The sequence below is a fragment of the Choloepus didactylus genome, chromosome 4 (genome assembly GCF_015220235.1).
Source record: "Choloepus didactylus isolate mChoDid1 chromosome 4, mChoDid1.pri, whole genome shotgun sequence".
NCBI lineage: Eukaryota > Metazoa > Chordata > Mammalia > Pilosa > Megalonychidae > Choloepus > Choloepus didactylus.
Window position 1 is genome coordinate 39,965,128 of NC_051310.1, and position 14,549 is coordinate 39,979,676.

Sequence of the window (14,549 nt, forward strand, 5' to 3'; positions counted from 1 at the left end):
CAGTTTGATTCCATTAGTCAGTGTATTTATCTTTATGCCAGTACCATGCTGTTTTGACCACTGTAGCTTTGTAATATGCCTTAAAGTCAGATAGTGAGAGACCTCTAACTTCATTTTTCTTTCTCAAGATGTTTTTAGCTATTCGGGGCACCCTGCCCTTCCAAATAAATTTGATTATTGGTTTTTCTATTTCTGGAAAGTCAATTATCTTTGAAAGGGATAGAAAAAGAAAAAAATCTTGTATGATTTTGCTTGTAGTTACCGTTTCCAGTACTCATTATTTCTTTGTGTAGATCCATATTTTTAATCTGGCATCAATTTCTTTCTGCCTGAAGAACTTCCTTTACCTTTTATTTTAATAAGGGTCCACAAATAATGTATTCTTTAGGCGTTCATATGTCTGAAAACATTTTTATTTCACTTTTATTTTTAAAAAAATTTTTAAATTGTGATATATATATATATAGACAGGTAATAACTTCAAAATATAGTTGAACAGGTAGTTATAGAGCAAATTTCAAAGTATGATATGGGTTACATTTCCATAATTTCAGGTATTTCTTTCTGGCTGTTCTAATACACTAGAAACTAAAAAGAAATACTTATGTAATGATTCAGTAGTCATAATCATTTGTTAAATTCTAACTTCTCTGTTACAACTCCTCCCTCTTATTTGATCATGTTCTCAATTTTCAGGGATATTTAGGCAAGGACCATTCTAAGTTCTTCATGTTGCAAAGGGGTGTTGACATTATGGGATAGGGGAATGCAACTGGTACATGTTCTGGGAGAGACTGGTACCTCTAAGTCTCAGAGTTTATCTGGCATAGGAACAAATCTGGGCATTTTAAGTTTCTGAAAAGTAAACAAATAAAACTTTTATGGAATCTTAGATAGAGCTCTGGGCTTCAAACAAATTTCCTAAATAACTTCAGTGGGTTAGCTAACGACATAAAGGATATGAGGAAGACAATAGAAGAACATAAAGAGGAATTTGAAAAAGTAGATAGAAAAATAACAGGTTTTACAGAAATGAAGGATACTGTAGATCAAATTAAAAATTTACTAGATATACAAAATAGATTTAAAAATCAAGAAGAATAAGCAAACTAGAGGTCAAGGGCAACTGTATTGAAACTCACAAAAGAATAAATGGTGAATAAATGGAAAATTTTGAATTGGATCTCAGGGAAATGATGGACAGCATGAAGTGCACAAATATAAGAATCATTGGTGTCCCAGAAGAAGAGAAAAAGGCTAAGAAGTTTATTTGAGGAGATATTTGGGAAAATTTCCAACCCCTATAAAAGACATAAATATGCAAATCAAAGAAGCCCAGTGAACTCCAAATAGAATGAATCTAAATAGACCCACTCCAAGACATACACTAATCAAACTGTCAAATGCTGAAGAGAAGTAGAAAATTCTGAAAGTAGTAAGAGAAAAGCAACTCACCACATACAAGGGAAGCCACATAAGACTAAGTTCTGACTACCCAATGGGCACCATGGAGGCAAGAAGGGAGTGATATGATATATTTAAGATTCTGAAAGAGAAAAATTGCCAGCCAGGGATTCTTTATCCAGCAAAGCTCTCCTTCAAAATTGAGGGAGAATTTTAAATTTTCACAGACAAACAAATGCTGAGGGAATTTGTTAACAAGAGACCTGCCCTGCAAGAAATACTAAAGGAAGTTGTGTTGGCTGAAAAAAACAAAACAAAACAAACAAAAGAAAAACAAGAGAGAGGTCTGAAGGAGAGCACAGAATTGAAGAATATTAGTAAGAGTAACTTAAAGGACAAAAAAAAAGAAAAAATAGATCTGAAAAAATAAAAACCAAAGAATAAGGTGGTAAATTCCATAATTGCCTTCACAGTAATAACTGTGACTGTTAACAGACTAAACTCCCCAATTAAAAGATGCAGATTGGCAGAATGGATTAAAAAATGTGAGCCGTCTATATGCTGTTTATAAAAGACTCATCTTAGACCCAAGGATACAAATGGATTGAAAGTGAAAGGATGGAAAAAGATATTCCACACAAGCTGTAACCAAAAGAAAGCAGGAGTAGCTATATCAAACAAAATGGACATTAAATGCAAAGATGTCATAAGAGACAAGGAAAGACACTACATATAATAAAAAGGACAATTCACCAAGAAGAAATAACAATCATAAATGTTTATGTACCCAAATAAGTAGCTCCAAAGTGCATTAGGCAAACATTGCAAAACTGAAGGGAACAATAGACATTTCTACAATAATAGTGGGCTACTTCAATATGCCACTCTTTTCTTTAGATAGACCAGCCAGCCAGAGGATCAGTAAGGAAATAGAGAATCTAAACAATGTGATAAATGAATTAGGCCCAACAGATATATACAGATTGGTACACCCCAAAACACCAGTGTATACATTCTCTAGTGCTTATGGAATGTTTTCCAGGATAGATCATGTCTTGGGCACAAAACAGGTCTTAATAAAATTTAAAAGACTGAAGTTATTCAAAGCACATTCTCTGACCACAATGGAGTGAAGCTGGAAATCAATAACCACCAAAATACCAGAACTTTCATAAATATATGGAGATCAAATAAATATATGGAGATTTTTTTTTACATTTTTTAAAATTGTGAAATAGAACAAATATATACAGCACAGTGATAACTTTCAAAGTACTATTTATCAGAGCAAATTTCAAAGAATTGTTCTACAGTTTCAGTTATTTCCTTATTGTGCAATATAACTTGTGCAAAGAGGCGACTTTAAAAGTATGATTTAACAAGTAGAATAATACACTCTTAAACAATCTAGGTCAAAGAAGAAATCGAAAGAGAAAATGGTAAATATCTGGAGGTGAATGAAAATGACAGTACAACATATGAAAGCTTATGGAATGCAGCAAAGACAGTCCTGACAGGGAAATTTATTGCCCTAAATGCCATTAGTAAAAAAGAAGAAAGGACAAAACTCAAGGGCTTAAATGCTCAGCTGAAAGAACTAGGGAGAGAACAGCAAACTAACCCAAAAGCAAGTAGAAGAAGAGAAGTAACAAAGATTAAAACAGAAAGTAAATGAATTGGAGAACAACAAAAATGGAATCAACAAAACCAAAAGTTGATTCTTTGAGAAAATCAATAAAATCAATGGACCCTAACTAGGCTGATAAAAAGAGAGGATGCAAATAAAATCAGAAATGAGAAGGGGATCATTACCGTACACCTGAAAAAAATAAAAAATCGTAAGGTAATTGTCCTAGTTTGCTAATGCTGCCAGAATGCAAAACACCAGAGATGGATTGGCTTTTATAAAGGGGATTTATTTGGTTACACAGTTACAGTGTTAAGGCCATAAAGTGTCCAACGTAACACATCAGCAATCGGGTACCTTCACTGGATGATGGCCAATGGTGTCGGGAAAACTTCTGTTAGCTGGCAAGGCATGTGGCTGGCATCTGCTCCAAGTTCTGGTTTCAAAATGGCTTTCTCCCAGGACATTCTTCTCTAGGCTTCAGCTCCTCACAAATGTCACTCTTAGTTGCTCTTGGGGTGTTTGTCCTCTCTTAGCTTCTCCAGAGCAAGAGTCTGCTTTCAAAGGCCATCTCCAAAATGTCTCTGTAAGCTGAAGCTCCTCTCTCAGTTCCAGTGCATTCTTCAAAGTGTCCCTCTTGGCTGTAGCAAGCTTGCTCCTTCTGTCTGATCTTATATAGTGCTCCAGTAATTTAATTCAGACCCACCCTGAGTGGGTGGGCCAACACCTCCATGGAAATTATCCAGAGTCATCACCCACAGTTGGGTGGGGTGTATCTCCATGGAAGCACTCAAAGAATTACAATCTAATTAACACTGATAGGTCTGCCCACACAAGATTACATCAAAGATAATGGCATTTGGGGGGACATAATACATTCAAACTGGCACAGGGATACCATAAACAACTGTACACCAACAAACTAGACAACTTAGATGAAATGGACAATTTCCTAAAAATACATGAACAACCTATGCTGGCTCAAGAAGAAATAGAAGACCTCAACAAACCAATCATAAGTAAAGATTCAATCAGTCATCAAAAACCTTCCTACAAAGAAAAGCCCAGGGCCAAATGACTTCACGGGAATTTTACCAAATATTTCAAAAAGAACTAACATTCCTTCTCAAACTCATCCAAAAAATTGAAGAAAAAGGAACACGATCTCATTTTATGAAGCTAACATCACTGTAACATCTAAGCCAGATATAGATACTACAAGAAAGGAAAACTACAGAGCAATTTCCCTAATGAATATAGATGCAAAAATTGTTAACAAAATACTTGCAAATCAATTCCAATGGCACATTAAAATAATTATACATTACAACAAAGTAGGTTTTATTCCAGGCATGCAAGGGTGGTTCACACAAGATAATCAGTGTAATGCAACATATTAACAAATCAAAAGGGAAAAATCACGTAACACCTCGATGCTGAAGAAGCATTTGACAAAAGTTAGCATCCTTTTCTGATAAAAACACTTCAAAAGGTAGGAATAGAAGGAAACTTCCTCAATATGATAAAGGGCATATATGCAAACCCACAGCCAATATCATACTCAATAGTGAGAGACTGAAAGCCTTCCCCCTAAGGTTGGGAATGAGACTAGGATTCCCCTGGCACCACTATTAGTCAACATTGTGCTAGAAGTTCCAGCTAGAGAAATTAGGCAAGAAAAATAAATAAAAGGGATCCAGATCAGAAATGAAGAAGTAAAAGTCTCATTATTTGCAGATGACATGATTGTATACTTGGAAAATACCAAGAAATCTATGAAAAAGCTACTTGAACTAATAAAATCAGGAAAGTGGCAGGGTACAAGATTAATGCACAAAAATCAGTAATGTTTCCCTACACTAGTAAGGACTTAACTGAGGAGGCAGTTTAAGAAAAAAATTCCATTCACAATAGCCACTAAAAGAATAAGGTATCTAGGAATAAACTTAACCAAGGATGTAAAGGACTCATACATAGAAAACTGCAAAATGTTGCTAAAAAAAAGAAGACCTAAATAGGTGGAAAAACATTCTGTGTTCATGAATAGGAAGCAAATGTCATTAAAATGTCTATTCTACCCTAATTGTTCTACAGATTCAACACAATACCAATCAAAATTCCAACAATCTTTTATGCAGACTTGGAAAAGCTAGTTATCAAATTTATTTGAAAGGGAAAGGGGCCTCGAAACAGTCAAAAACATCCTAAAAAAGAACAAAGTGGGAGGACTTACAACCCTGACTTCAAAGCTTATTATAAAGCCACAGTGTGCAAAACAGCATGGTACTGGCACAAAGATAGATACATTGATCAATGGAATCAAATGGAGAATTAGGAAATTGACCCCCAGACCTATGGTCAATTGATTTTTGACAAGGCCCCCAAATCCAATGAAATGGGACAGAATAGTCTCTTCAATAAATGGGGCTGGGAGAATTGGATATCTGCATCCAAAGAAATGAAAGCAGATTCCTACCTCACCTCCTATACAAAAATTAACTCAAAGTAGATTAAAGGCCTAAATGTAGGAGGGGCAAGATGGTGGCATAGAGAGGGATGGAATTTAGTTAGTCCTCTGGAGCAACTAACAACCAGGAACAACTAGTAAATAATCTGGAATAACTCCTGGGGGGCAACCATGATGGCCCACACATCATACGCCAACCTGGATTCAGTGGAATAGCTGAGGTTGCAGTATAAAATCTTTAAGTAAAAACTGCAGACCCATGCTAGGAGCCCCCTCCCCTCATGGCAGGCTGAGCTGCAAAACCTTCCTGTGGGAGAAACCAGCAGTCCCTGTTGGAAGCAAGTGAATATAGCTCAGCCCAGCTCCCACTGGGGTCTTAACAAACAAATGTGGACTACTGAATACAGGTACAAACATAGACAAACACCCAACAAGCAGACAGAGGCTTTTAGTGATGACTGACCTTAAATAGCCAGAAAACTCTTGTGTCCTGAGAAAGGGAACCCAGTACACCAGGTGTTCTCTCTGACCAGTGGACAAAACTGGGGGCTGTGGATGGGCTCTGAAAGAGGACTTTCTCTTTCTCTCCCTCAACCTGAGTGGTCCAGTGGAGAGAGCCTCAGCCATTGCAGTGCACTGCCCCAGACGGGTGGAGATAACAGAGTCAGAGAGACAAAGAAGCAGTTCAAATGCAGAAGTTAACTCCTTAGGGGGTTTCTCATTCCTAAGAGGAAGGAGATGGGGCCTCACCTCTACTCTGCCTTCCCTTCAGAACTCAGACTGCAGAGCCTGGGAGAAAATAGCCAAAATGGAAACAAAAGGGGCCACGCCTTCTTACACCAGTCCAGCGCAACAGGCTGACAGGTGCCACCTGCTGGGCAGATTAGGAAAAGCACAGCAGTTAGAGACCTCACAGGAAAGTCTGTCAATCTCTAAGACACACCCTTAGGGAGTCTTGAAACTGAATATAACCCCATTCTGAGATATGAACCCATTTTGGTCTTGGAAAATCTGATTGGGGTAACCAAGGAAACCGGATGCCTAGACAACAGAAAGCTATAAACTATACTAGGAAAAACCAAGATATGGCCCAGACAAAGGAACAAACTTACACCTCAATCAAGATACAGTTGAGATATTGTCTCACTTTAATGAAATAATCTTATTACAGATTTTCAAAGAAATATGCTAAATCAAATAAAAACCAAATCAATGAGTTCAGGGAAGATATGGCAAAAGAGGTGAAGTCTATAAAGAAAACACTGGGCGAACATAAGGTAGAAATCAAAAGTTTGAAAAAACAACTGGCAGAATCTATGGAAATGAAAGGCACAAGATGAGATGAAAAACACAGTGGAGACATACAACAGCAGATCTCAAGAGGCAGAAGAAAACACCCAGTAACTGGAGAACAAGACACCTGAAATCCTACAAACAAAAGAACAGATAGGGAAAAGAATGGAAAAATATGAGCAGCATCTCACAGAATTGAATGACAACATGAAGCACATGGATGTACGTGTCTTGGGTGTCCCAGAAGTAGAAGAGAAGGGAAAGGGGGCAGAAGCAATAATAGAGGAAATAATGAAAATTTCCCATCACTTATGAAAGACATAAAATTACAGATCCAGGAAGCGCAGTGTACCCCCAACGGAATAGATCTAAATCGTCTACTCCAAGACACTTGAAAATCAGATTATCAAATGTCAAAGACAAAGAGAATTCTGAAAGCAGCCAGAGAAAAGCGATGCCTCACATACAAGGGAAGCTCAGTAAGACTATGCACAGATTTCTCAGTAGAAACCATGGAGGGAAGAAGGAAGTGGTGTGATATATTTAAGATCTTGAAAGAGAAAAACCACCAACCAAGAATCCTGTTTTCTGGCAACACTGTCCTTCAAATATGAGGGACAATTTAAAATATTCTCTGACAAAATGACAATGAGAGACTTTATGAGGAAGGTGCTACAGGAATTACTAAAGGGAGCACTATAGACAGATAGGAAAAGACAGCAGTGAGAGGTTTGGAACACGATTTCGGGTGATGGTAGCACAGCAATATAAGTACACTGAACAAAGATGACTGTCAGTATGGTTGAAAGAGGAAGGTTAGGAGCATGTGGGACACCAGAGGAAAGAGGAAGGAGAAAGACTGGGACTGCAAAACTCGGTGAAAACTACAGTACTCGACAATTGTAACAGAATGTACAAATATTTTTTTCAGTTTTTTTTAAATTTAATTTTATTGAGATTGTTCACATACCATACAATTATCCAAAGATCTAAAGTGCACAATTGCTCACAGTACAATCATACAGCTGTGCATCCATCACAATTTTTAGAACATTTTCATTACTCCAGAAAAGAAATAAAGACAAAAGAAAACTCAAATCCTCCCATACCCCTAACCACCCCCCCTCAATTATTGACTCATAGTATTGGTGTAGTACATTTGTTACTGTTGATGTAAGAATGTTAAAATACTACTAACTGTAGTACATAGTTTGCAGTAGGTATATATTTTCCCTATATACCCCTCTATTATTAACTTCTAGTTATAGTGTCATACATTTGTTCTAGTACATGAGAGAGATTTCTAATATTTGTACAGTTAAAATCACGGAGATTGTCCACCACAAGATTCACTGTTTTATACAATCTTTTAACCTCCAACATTCCTTCTGGTGGCATGCGTGACCAATTCTTTATACAGTCTTTTAACCTCCAACATTCCTTCTGGTGACATGCGTGATGCTAAGCTTCCCCTTTCCACCACATTCACATACCATTCAGCACTGTTAGTTATTCTCACAATAATCTACCATCACCTCTGTCCATTTCTAAAAACTTAAGTTTAACCCACTTGAACATTCTGCTTATAATAAGCAACTGCTCCCCATTCTTGAACCTCGTTCTATATCCTGGTAACTTATATTTCCTGTCTATGAGTTTACATATTATAATTAGTTCATCTCAGTGAGACCATGCAATATTTATCCTTTTGTGTCTGATTTATTTCACTCAATGCAGTGCCATCAAGGTTTCTTGATCAATCCTTGTTCCGGTTTGCTAATGCTGCCAGAATGCAAAACACCAGAAATGGATTGGCTTTTGTAAAGGGGGTTTATTTGGTTACAAAGTTACAATCTTAAGGCCATAAAGTGTCCAAGGTAACACATCAATAATCGGGTACCTTCACTGGAGGATGGCCAATGGTGTCCGGAAAACCTCCGTTAGTTGGGAGGGCACATGGCTGGTGTCTGCTCCAAAGTTCTGGTTTCAAGATGGCTTTCTCCCAGGACATTCCTCTTTAGGCTGCAGTTCCTCAAAAATGTCACTCTTAGTTGCTCTTGGGGTATTTGTCCTCTCTTAACTTCTACGGAGCAAGAGTCTGCTTTCAATGGCCATCTTCAAACTCTCTCATCTGCAGCTACTCTCTCAGCTTCTGTGCATTCTTCAAAGTGTCCCTCTTGGCTGTAGCAAAGCTCTCTCCTTTTGTCTGAGCTTATATAGTGCTCCAGTAAACTAATCAAGGCCCATGCTGAATGGGCAGGGCCACACCTCCATGGAAATTATCCAATGAAAGATCTCACCCACAGTTGAGTGATCACTTCTCCAAGGAAATATCCAATCAAAAGTCTGCGGCCCAATCAACACCAATATGTTTCCTGCCCACACAAGACTGCATCAAAGATAATGGCATTTTGAGGGACATAATACATCCAAACCAGCATAGTCCACCCCCTGGACCCCAAAATGACATGGTCTTCCATATACAAAATACATTCATCCCATCACAAAATCACAGAAACTTAAATCATTTCAGTAACAATAGTTAAGTACAAGATCCCATCAAAATCAATTACAGGCATGGTCGGTCCTAAGGCGTAATTCCCTTCTAGCTGTGGACCTGTGAAACTTAGAACAAGTTATGTACTTCCAATGTACAAAGGAGGGACAGTCATAGGATAAACATTCCTATTTCCAAAAGGAGAAACTGAAAGGAAAACAGGGTTAACAGGACTAAAACAATTCCTAAAACCCACAGGGCAAACTCCATTGGATTTCAAAGTCTGAGAGTCATTTAGAGAATGGCATTTTATCCTTGGGGCTTGAGAGAGGGGGAGTCTAACCCTTCCTAAGGGCCTTTGCAGCAGCCCTTTTCTCTCCAAATGCTGGACTGAGTGCTCCAACATATCCACACACTGGGGAAACCACCTTCTCGGCCCCACCCTCCTCAAGCATCAGGGCAGCACCCAGATTCTCTTCCATCACCATGGCATATGCTCAGCTCCTTCAGAACAGTGGGGTGGTGGCCAGGCTCTCCTAACCTCTGGGGCAACTAATTCTTTCCATGCATGTGGCCACTCTGCTCTCCCAGCCTGAGACCTCTTGACTCCAGACCTCAATCTCCATGGCTCCATCTTTGAAGAATTTTTCCTTCAATTTATTCCTCGTCTGTCTCCTCCAGTCCAGACTGGCAGTGGCTCCATGTATAAAGATGTCACAAAAATTCTGTTGCCTTCACATGAAGCACACAGGGGTCAAAGCTGTCAGACAATAGGACTTTCCACAAATCCTTTCTGAATAACTCCATCTCCAATTTTGCTTGTACTGAAATGGTGGTCAGTTTCCATGTTTGGTTAAATCCTCATGTTGGTCTGTAGCTTCTGGGATTCCACCCCCTGGAAGCCCAGAATTTTCCAAACCATCAGTTTCTGGTTTCTTTGAACCCAAGAGTTCAGTTCTAAGTTTATCTCTCCACTCTCATTTTACTATAAGCTGCAAGGGGAAGCCATCTGTTCTAGTTTGCTAATGCTGTCAGAATGCAAAACACCAGAAATGGATTGGGTTTTATAAAGGGGGTTTATTTGGTTACAAAGTTATGGTCTTAAGGCCATAAAGTGTCCAGGGTTACACATCAGCAATCAGTTACCTTAATTGGAGGATGGCCAGTAGTGTCCGAAAAACCTCTGTTAGCTGAGATGGTACGTGGTTGGCATCTGTTCCAGAGTTCTGGTTTCAAAATGGCTTTCTCCCAGGACATTCCTCTCTAGGCAGTAGTTCCTCAAAAATGTCACTCTTACCTGCTCTTGGAGTGTTTGTCCTCTCTTAACTTCTCCAGAGCAAGAGTCTGCTTTCAATGGCCATCTTCAAACTGTCTCTCATCTACAGCTACCCTCTCAGCTTCTGAATGTGCATTCTTCAAAGTGTCCTTTTTGGCTGTAGTAAAGCTCTCTCCTTCTGTCTGAGCTTATATAGTGCTCCAGTAAACCTCCATGGAAATTATCCAGTGAAAGATCTCGCCCACAGTTGAGTGATCACATCTCCATGGAAACATCCAATCAAGTCTGCAGCCCAGTCAACACCAATATGTTTCCTGCCCACACAAGACTGCATCAAAGATAATGGCATTTTGAGGGACATAATACATCCAAACCAGCACAATCCTTTTTTTTTTTAAAGATGGTATTGTTCACCTACCATACTTTCCATCCTAAGTAAACAATTGATGGTTCCCTGTATAGTCATGTATTTATGTATTCACCACCATCACCACCATCTATTAAGGACATCTCCATTTCTTCCACAGAAAAGGAGGAAGAGTCAAAGAAGGTACAGAGACAAAAATTTAAAAAAAGAAAGAAAGAAAAAATTATGACAGCTAAAAAGCAACAAAAGGAAAGATAGCATTAACCAAAGTAGAATAAAAGATTCAGACAATATCACTAATGCCAAGAGTCCCATATCCTTCCCTTATATCCCCCTCTTAAAGCTTTGGTATATTGTCTTTGTTACATTAAAGGAAGCATGATACAATGTTTCTGTTAATTATGGTCTTTAGTGTGCATAGATTGTATTTTTTCCCCAATACCACCCTATTTTTAACACCTTGCAAGGTTGATATTCATTTGTTCTCCCTCATGTAAAAACATATTTGTACATTTTATCACAATTGTTGAGCACTCTAGGTTTCACTGAGTTATACAGTCCCAGTCTTTAATTTTCCTCTTTCCTTCTGGTGTCCACATGCTCCTAACCTTCCTCTTTCAACCATACTCACAGTCATCTTTGTTCAGTGTGCTTTCATTGCTGTGCTACCATCACCCAAAATTGTGTTCCAAACCTCTCATTCCTGTCGTTTCCTGTCTATAGTGCTCCCTTTAGTATTTCCTGTAGTGCAAGTATCTTGTTCAGAAACTCTCTCATTGTCTTTTTGTCAGAGAATATTTTAAACTGTCCCTCATATTTGAAGGATGGTGATGATGGAAATAGGATTCTTAGTTGGTGGTTTTCCTCTTTCAGTATCTTAAATATATCACACCACTTCTTTCTTGCTTCCATGGTTTCTATTGAGAAATCGCACATAGTCTTATCAAGCTTCCTTTGTATGTGATGGATTGCTTTTCTCTTTCTGCTTTCAGGGTTCTCTCCTTGTCTTTGACATTTGATAATCTGATTATTAAATGTCTTGGCATATGTCTGTTCATGTCTATTCTGTTTGGGGTATGCTGCGCTTCCTGGATCTGTAATTTTATGTCTTTCTTAAGAGATGGGAAATTTTCATTGATTATGTCCTCTATTATTGCTTCTGCCCCTTTTCCTTTCTCTTCTCCTTCTCCTTCTGGGACACCCATGACACGTACATTCATGTACTTCATCTTGTCATTCAGTTGTCTGAGACATGCTCATATTTTTCCATTCTTTTCCCTATCTGTTCTTTTGTGTGTAGGATTTCAGTTGTTGTGTTCTCCAGTTCCTGAGTGTTTTCTTCTGCCTCTTGAGATCTGCTGTTGTATGTCTCCATTATGTTTTTCATCTCTTGTGTTGTGCCTTTCATTTCCAGAGATTCTGCCAGTTTTTTCAAACTTTCGATTTCTACCTTAAGTTTGCCCCGCCCACTGTTTTCTTTATAGCCTACATCTCTTTTGTTATATCTTCCCTGAACTTGTTGATTTGGTTTTTGATTTGATTGAGCATATTTCTTTGAAAATCTATAATAGATTATTTCATTAAAGGAAACAATATCTCAACTGTATCTTGATTGAGGTGTAAGTTTGTTCCTTTGACTGGGCCATATCTTCATTTTTCCTAGTATAGATTGTAGTTTTCTGTTGTCTAGGCATCTGGTTTCCTTGGTTACCCCAGATTTTCCCAGATCAGAACGAGTTCAGGTCTCAGAATGGGGTTATATTCATGGTGTATTTTAGAAGAGTGACAGACTTCCTTGTGAGATCTCCAGTCACTGTGCTTTTCCCAACCTGCCCAGCTGGTGGCACCTGTCAGCCTGTCACTCCCGGCTGGTGTAAGGAGATGTGGCCCCTTCAGTTTCTGTTTTGACTGTTGTTCCCCCATCCTCTGGGGTCTGGTTCTGAAAGGATAGCTGAGCCCCACCTCCTTACTCTTAGGGAAAATACACCCCCTAGGGAGTTATTATCTGCATTTGAATTGTTTCTCTGACTGTTATCTCCACCCCTGTCTGGGCCAGAGCACTGTGAACTGAAAATGGCTGAGGCTCTCTCTTCTGAGCCCCCCAGGTTGAGAGAGAGAAAAAGGAACAGAAAGCCCCCTTTTAGAGCTGATACACAGCCCCTCAGTTTCACTTATCAGCGGGAGGTAACACTTCATCTTCTGGGCTCCCCTTCCTGGGGCAGATGATTCTTCTGGTTCTTTAAGGTCAGTCGTCACTAAAAGCCTCTGTCTGCTTGTTGGGGATTTGTCGCTTGTATTCAGCAGTCCACATTTGTTAATTAAAACCCCAGTTGGAGCTCAGTTGAGCTATATTCACTTGCTGGGAGAGTGCTGCTTTCTACACCAGCGAGGTTTTGCAGCTCAGCCTTCTGTGGTGGGAGCAGCTCCCAGTGTGGTTTCACAGTTTTTACTTACATATTTTATGCTGTGAACTCAGGCATTCCTCCCAATACAGGTTGGTGTACTATGTGTAGACACTCATGGTTGTCCCTCAGCAGTTATTCCAAATTATTTACTAGTTGTTCCTGGTTGTTCATTAGTTATTCCAGGGTACTAACTAATTCCACTCCTCTCTTTGCTGCCATCTTGCCCCCTCCTCTCCCTGTGGAGTTCTTTTTTTTTTTTTTTTTTTTTTTTAATCATCATTTTATTGAGATATATTCACATACCACGCAGTCATACAAAACAAATTGTACTTTCGATTGTTTACAGTACCATTACATAGTTGTACCTTCATCACCTAAATCAATCCCTGACACCTTCATTAGCACACACACAAAAATAACAAGAATAATAATTAGAGTGAAAAAGAGCAATTGAAGTAAAAAAGAACACTAGGTACCTTTGTCTGTTTGTTTGCTTCCCCTACTTTTCTACACATCGATCCATAAACTAGACAAAGTGGAGTTTGGTCCTTCTGGCATTCCCAATCCCACTGTCACCCCTCATAAGCTACATTTTTATACAACTGTCTTCGAGATTCATGGGTTCTGGGTTGTAGTTTAATAGTTTCAGGTATCCACCACCAGCTACCCCAATTCTTTAGAACCTAAAAAAGGTTGTCTAAAGTGTGCGTAAGAGTGCCCACCAGAGTGATCTCTCGGCTCGTTTTGGAATCTCTCTGCCACTGAAGCTTATTTCATTTCCTTTCACATCCCCCTTTTGGTCAAGAAGATGTTCTCCATCCCACGATGCCGGGTCTACATTCCTCCCCGGGAGTCATATTCCACGTTGCCAGGGAGATTCACTTCCCTGGGTGTCTGATCCCACGTAGGGGGGAGGGCAGTGATTTCACCTTTCAAGTTGGCTTAGCCAGAGAGAGAGGGCCACATCTGAGCAACAAAGAGGCATTCAGGAGGAGACTCTTAGGCACAAATACAGGGAGGCCTAGCCTCTCCTTTGCAGCAACCGTCTTCCCAAGGGTAAAACTTATGGTAGAGGGCTCAACCCATCAAACCACCAGTCCCCTATGTCTGTGGTCATGTTAGCAACCATGGAGGTGGGGTAGGCGAATACCCCTGCATTCTCCACAGGCTCCTCAAGGGGGCACTACATCGTTTTTGTTTTTTTTTTTTTTTT